The sequence below is a fragment of the Bombina bombina genome, chromosome 7 (assembly GCF_027579735.1).
Source record: "Bombina bombina isolate aBomBom1 chromosome 7, aBomBom1.pri, whole genome shotgun sequence".
Taxonomy (NCBI): Eukaryota; Metazoa; Chordata; class Amphibia; order Anura; family Bombinatoridae; genus Bombina; species Bombina bombina.
This window is the reverse complement of record NC_069505.1, coordinates 375,715,606-375,722,764: the sequence shown is the minus strand read 5'-3', so window position 1 is coordinate 375,722,764 and position 7,159 is coordinate 375,715,606.

Genomic DNA, 7,159 nt, shown 5'->3' with positions numbered 1-7,159 from the left:
TTCCTACTTCATCCTCCATGATCCAGGACGTCTCTAGAGAGCTCAGGGGTCTTCAAAATTCATTTTGAGGGAGGTAATCAGTCACAGCAGACCTGTGACAGTGTGTTTGACTGTGATAAAAACGTTAATTGTTAAATTGATTATCCGTTTTTGGGTATTAAGGGGTTAATCATCCATTTGCTGGTGGGTGCAATCCTTTGCTAACTTAATACATTTACTGTGAAAATTTGGTTGCTATAACTAATTTGGTTCATTGTTATTTCAACTGTGACAGCTTTTTGTGCTTCTTAAAGGCGCAGTAGCGTTTTTTATATTGCTTGTAAATTTATTTGAAAGTATTTTCCAAGCTTGCTAGTCTCATTGCTAGTCTGTTTAAACATGTCTGACACAGATGAATCTGTTTGTTCACTATGTTTGAAGGCCAATGTGGAGCCCCATAGAAATGTGTACTAAATGCATTGATGTCACTTTAAATAAGTCAATCTTTACATGTAAAGAAATTATCACCAGACAACGAGGGGGAAGTTATGCCGACTAACTCTCCTCACGTGTCAGTACCTTCGCCTCCCGCTCAGGAGGCGCGTGATATTGTGGCGCCAAGTACATCAGAGAGGCCCATACAAATCACTTTGCAAGACATGGCTACTGTTATGACAGAAGTATTATCTAAATTGCCAGAATTAAGAGGCAAGCGCGATAGCTCTGGGTTAAGGACAGAGCGCGCTGATGATGTGAGAGCCATGTCCGATACTGCGTCACAATTTGCAGAACATGAGGACGGAGAGCTTCATTCTGTGGGTGACAGATCTGATCCAGGGAGACTGGATTCAGAGATTTCTAATTTCTCCAACATAGGTGTGTCCGGTCCACGGCGTCATCCTTACTTGTGGGATATTCTCTTCCCCAACAGGAAATGGCAAAGAGCCCAGCAAAGCTGGTCACATGATCCCTCCTAGGCTCCGCCTACCCCAGTCATTCTCTTTGCCGTTGTACAGGCAACATCTCCACGGAGATGGCTTAGAGTTTTTTAGTGTTTAACTGTAGTTTTTTTATTCAATCAAGAGTTTGTTATTTTAAAATAGTGCTGGTATGTACTATTTACTCTGAAACAGAAAAGAGATGAAGATTTCTGTTTGTAAGAGGAAAATGATTTTAGCAACCGTTACTAAAATCCATGGCTGTTCCACACAGGACTGTTGAGAGGAATTAACTTCAGTTGGGGGAACAGTGAGCAGTCTTTTGCTGCTTGAGGTATGACACATTCTAACAAGACGATGTAATGCTGGAAGCTGTCATTTTCCCTATGGGATCCGGTAAGCCATTTTTATTCAGACAGTAAATAAGGCCTTCACAAGGGCTTATTAAGACTGTAGACATTTTCTGGGCTAAATCGATTCATATATACACATATTTAGCCTTGAGGAATCATTTAATCTGGGTATTTTTGTAAAATAATATCGGCAGGCACTGTTTTAGACACCTTATTCTCTAGGGGCTTTCCCTAATCATAGGCAGAGCCTCATTTTCGCGCCGGTATTGCGCACTTGTTTTTGAGAAGCATGACATGCAGTCGCATGTGTGAGGAGCTCTGATACATAGAAAAGACTTTCTGAAGGCGTCATTTGGTATCGTATTCCCCTTTGGGCTTGGTTGGGTCTCAGCAAAGAAGATACCAGGGACTGTAAAGGGGTTAAAGATAAAAACGGCTCCGGTTCCGTTATTTTAAGGGTTAAAGCTTCCAAATTTGGTGTGCAATACTTTTAAGGCTTTAAGACACTGTGGTGAAATTTTGGTGAATTTTGAACAATTCCTTCATACTTTTTCGCAATTGCAGTAATAAAGTGTGTTCAGTTTAAAATTTAAAGTGACAGTAACGGTTTTATTTTAAAACGTTTTTTGTACTTTATCAAGTTTATGCCTGTTTAACATGTCTGAACTACCAGATAGACTGTGTTCTGAATGTGGGGAAGCCAAGGTTCCTTCTCATTTAAATAGATGTGATTTATGTGACACTGAAAATGATGCCCAAGATGATTCCTCAAGTGAGGGGAGTAAGCATGGTACTGCATCATTCCCTCCTTCGTCTACACCAGTCTTGCCCACTCAGGAGGCCCCTAGTACATCTAGCGCGCCAATACTCCTTACTATGCAACAATTAACGGCTGTAATGGATAATTCTATCAAAAACATTTTAGCCAAAATGCCCACTTATCAGCGCAAGCGCGACTGCTCTGTTTTAGATACTGAAGAGCATGGGGACGCTGATGATAATGGTTCTGAAATGCCCCTACACCCGTCTGAGGGGGCCAGGGAGGTTTTGTCTGAGGGAGAAATTTCAGATTCAGGGAAAATTTCTCAACAAGCTGAACCCGATGTGATTACATTTAAATTTAAGTTGGAACATCTCCGCGCTCTGCTTAAGGAGGTATTATCCACTCTGGATGATTGTGAGAATTTGATCATCCCAGAGAAACTATGTAAAATGGACAAGTTCCTAGAGGTCCCGGGGCTCCCAGAAGCTTTTCCTATACCCAAGCGGGTGGCGGACATTGTAAATAAAGAATGGGAAAGTCCCGGTATACCTTTCGTCCCTCCCCCCATATTTAAAAAATAGTTTCCTATGGTCGACCCCAGAAAGGACTTATGGCAGACAGTCCCCAAGGTCGAGGGAGCGGTTTCTACTTTAAACAAACGCACCACTATACCTATAGAAGATAGTTGTGCTTTCAAAGATCCTATGGATAAAAAATTAGAAGGTTTGCTTAAAAAGATGTTTGTTCAGCAAGGTTACCTTCTACAACCAATTTCATGCATTGTCCCTGTCACTACAGCCGCGTGTTTCTGGTTCGATGAGCTAGTAAAGGCGATCGATAGTGATTCTCCTCCTTATGAGGAGATTATGGACAGAATCCGTGCTCTCAAATTGGCCAGTTCTTTCACCCTAGACGCCACTTTGCAATTGGCTAGGTTAGCGGCGAAAAATTCTGGGTTTGCTATTGTGGCGCGCAGAGCGCTTTGGTTGAAATCTTGGTCAGCGGATGCGTCTTCCAAGAACAAACTACTTAACATTCCTTTCAAGGGGAAAACGCTGTTTGGCCCTGACTTGAAAGAGATTATCTCTGATATCACTGGGGGTAAGGGCCACGCCCTTCCTCAGGATAGGTCTTTCAAGGCCAAAAATAAACCTAATTTTCTCCAACATAGGTGTGTCCGGTCCACGGCGTCATCCTTACTTGTGGGATATTCTCTTCCCCAACAGGAAATGGCAAAGAGCCCAGCAAAGCTGGTCACATGATCCCTCCTAGGCTCCGCCTACCCCAGTCATTCTCTTTGCCGTTGTACAGGCAACATCTCCACGGAGATGGCTTAGAGTTTTTTAGTGTTTAACTGTAGTTTTTCATTATTCAATCAAGAGTTTGTTATTTTCAAATAGTGCTGGTACGTACTATTTACTCAGAAACAGAAAAGAGATGAAGAATTCTGTTTGTATGAGGAAAATGATTTTAGCAACCGTAACTAAAATCCATGGCTGTTCCACACAGGACTGTTGAGAGCAATTAACTTCAGTTGGGGGAACAGTTTGCAGTCCCTTGCTGCTTGAGGTATGACACATTCTAACAAGACGATGTAATGCTGGAAGCTGTCATTTTCCCTATGGGATCCGGTAAGCCATGTTTATTACGATTGTAAATAAGGGCTTCATAAGGGCTTATTTAAACTGTAGACTTTTTCTGGGCTAAATCGATTGATTATTAACACATATTTAGCCTTGAGGAATCATTTTATCTGGGTATTTTGATATAATAATATCGGCAGGCACTGTTTTAGACACCTTATTCTTTAGGGGCTTTCCCAAAGCATAGGCAGAGTCTCATTTTCGCGCCGGTGTTGCGCACTTGTTTTTGAGAGGCATGGCATGCAGTCGCATGTGAGAGGAGCTCTGATACTTATAAAAGACTTCTGAAGGCGTCATTTGGTATCGTATTCCCCTTTGGGTTTGGTTGGGTCTCAGCAAAGCAGATACCAGGGACTGTAAAGGGGTTTATAGCTTTAAACGGCTCCGGTTCCGTTATTTTAAGGGTTAAAGCTTCCAAAATTGGTGTGCAATATTTTCAAGGCTTTAAGACGCTGTGGTGAAAATTTGGTGAATTTTGAACAATTCCTTCATGTTTTTTCGCAATTGCAGTAATAAAGTGTGTTCAGTTTAAAATTTAAAGTGACAGTAACGGTTTTATTTTAAAACGTTTTTTGTACTTTCTGATCAAGTTTATGCCTGTTTATCATGTCTGAACTACCAGATAGACTGTGTTCTGAATGTGGGGAAGCCAGAATTCCTATTCATTTAAATAAATGTGATTTATGTGATAATGACAATGATGCCCAAGATGATTCCTCAAGTGAGGGGAGTAAGCATGGTACTGCATCATTCCCTCCTTCGTCTACACGAGTCTTGCCCACTCAGGAGGCCCCTAGTACATCTAGCGCGCCAATACTCCTTACTATGCAACAATTAACGGCTGTAATGGATAATTCTGTCAAAAACATTTTAGCCAAAATGAACCCTTGTCAGCGTAAGCGTGGCTGCTCTGTTTTAGTTACTGAAGAGCATGACGACGCTGATATTAATATCTCTGAAGGGCCCCTAACCCAATCTGAGGGGGCCAGGGAGGTTTTGTCTGAGGGAGAAATTACTGATTTAGGGAACATTTCTCAGCAGGCTGAATCTGATGTGATTACATTTAAATTTAAATTGGAACATCTCCGCATTCTGCTTAAGGAGGTATTATCCACTCTGGATGATTGTGAAAATTTAGTCATCCCAGAGAAACTATGTAAAATGGACAAGTTCCTAGAGGTGCCGGGGCTCCCAGAAGCTTTTCCTATACCCAAGCGGGTGGCGGACATTGTTAATAAAGAATGGGAAAGGCCCGGTATTCCTTTCGTCCCTCCCCCCATATTTAAAAAATTGTTTCCTATGGTCGACCCCAGAAAGGACTTATGGCAGTCAGTCCCCAAGGTCGAGGGAGCGGTTTCTACTTTAAACAAACGCACCACTATTCCCATAGAGGATAGTTGTGCTTTCAAAGATCCTATGGATAAAAAATTAGAAGGTTTGCTTAAAAAGATGTTTGTTCAGCAGGGTTACCTTCTACAACCCATTTCATGCATTGTCCCTGTCACTACTGCCGCATATTTACCACAAAATTTGGAAAAAATATATCTGTTGGTGTGAATCTAAAGGATTCCCTTGGGACAAGGTTAAGATTCCTAGGATTCTATCCTTCCTTCAAGAAGGATTGGAAAAAGGATTATCTGCAAGTTCCCTGAAGGGACAGATTTCTGCCTTGTCGGTATTACTTCACAAAAAGCTGGCAGCTGTGCCAGATGTTCAAGCCTTTGTTCAGGCTCTGGTTAGAATCAAGCCTGTTTACAAACCTTTGACTCCTCCTTGGAGTCTCAATTTAGTTCTTTCAGTTCTTCAGGGGGTTCCGTTTGAACCCTTACATTCCGTTGATATTAAGTTATTATCTTGGAAAGTTTTGTTTTTAGTTGCGATTTCTTCTGCTAGAAGAGTCTCAGAATTATCTGCTCTGCAGTGTTCTCCTCCTTATCTGGTGTTCCATGCAGATAAGGTGGTTTTACGTACTAAACCTGGTTTTCTTCCAAAAGTTGTTTCTAACAAAAACATTAACCAGGAGATTATCGTACCTTCTCTGTGTCCAAAACCAGTTTCAAAGAAGGAACGTTTGTTGCACAATTTGGATGTTGTTCGCGCTCTAAAATTCTATTTAGATGCTACAAAGGATTTTAGACAAACATCTTCCTTGTTTGTTGTTTATTCAGGTAAAAGGAGAGGTCAAAAAGCAACTTCTACCTCTCTCTCTTTTTGGATTAAAAGCATCATCAGATTGGCTTACGAGACTGCCGGACGGCAGCCTCCCGAAAGAATCACAGCTCATTCCACTAGGGCTGTGGCTTCCACATGGGCCTTCAAGAACGAGGCTTCTGTTGATCAGATATGTAGGGCAGCGACTTGGTCTTCACTGCACACTTTTACCAAATTTTACAAGTTTGATACTTTTGCTTCTTCTGAGGCTATTTTTGGGAGAAAGGTTTTGCAAGCCGTGGTGCCTTCCATTTAGGTGACCTGATCTGCTCCCTCCCTTCATCCGTGTCCTAAAGCTTTGGTATTGGTTCCCACAAGTAAGGATGACGCCGTGGACCGGACACACCTATGTTGGAGAAAACAGAATTTATGTTTACCTGATAAATTTATTTCTCCAACGGTGTGTCCGGTCCACGGCCCGCCCTGGTTTTTTTAATCAGGTCTGATATTTTATTTTCTTTAACTACAGTCACCACGGTACCATATGGTTTCTCCTATGCAAATATTCCTCCTTAACGTCGGTCGAATGACTGGGGTAGGCGGAGCCTAGGAGGGATCATGTGACCAGCTTTGCTGGGCTCTTTGCCATTTCCTGTTGGGGAAGAGAATATCCCACAAGTAAGGATGACGCCGTGGACCGGACACACCGTTGGAGAAAGAAATTTATCAGGTAAACATAAATTCTGTTTTCGTCCCTTTCGTAGAAACGGACCAGCCCCAAGTGCTACGTCCTCTAAGCAAGAGGGTAATACTTCTCAAGCCAAGCCAGCCTGGAGACCAATGCAAGGCTGGAACAAGGGAAAGCAGGCCAAGAAACCTGCCACTGCTACCAAGACAGCATGAAATGTTGGCCCCCGATCCGGGACCGGATCTGGTGGGGGGCAGACTCTCTCTCTTTGCTCAGGCTTGGGCAAGAGATGTTCTGGATCCTTGGGCACTAGAAATAGTCTCCCAAGGTTATCTTCTGGAATTCAAGGGGCTTCCCCCAAGGGGGAGGTTCCACAGGTCTCAATTGTCTTCAGACCATATAAAGAGACAGGCATTCTTACATTGTGTAGAAGACCTGTTAAAAATGGGAGTGATTCATCCTGTTCCATTAGGAGAACAAGGGATGGGGTTCTACTCCAATCTGTTCATAGTTCCCAAAAAAGAGGGAACGTTCAGACCAATCTTAGATCTCAAGATCTTAAACAAGTTTCTCAAGGTTCCATCGTTCAAAATGGAAACCATTCGAACAATTCTTCCTTCCATCCAGGAAGGTCAATTCATGAC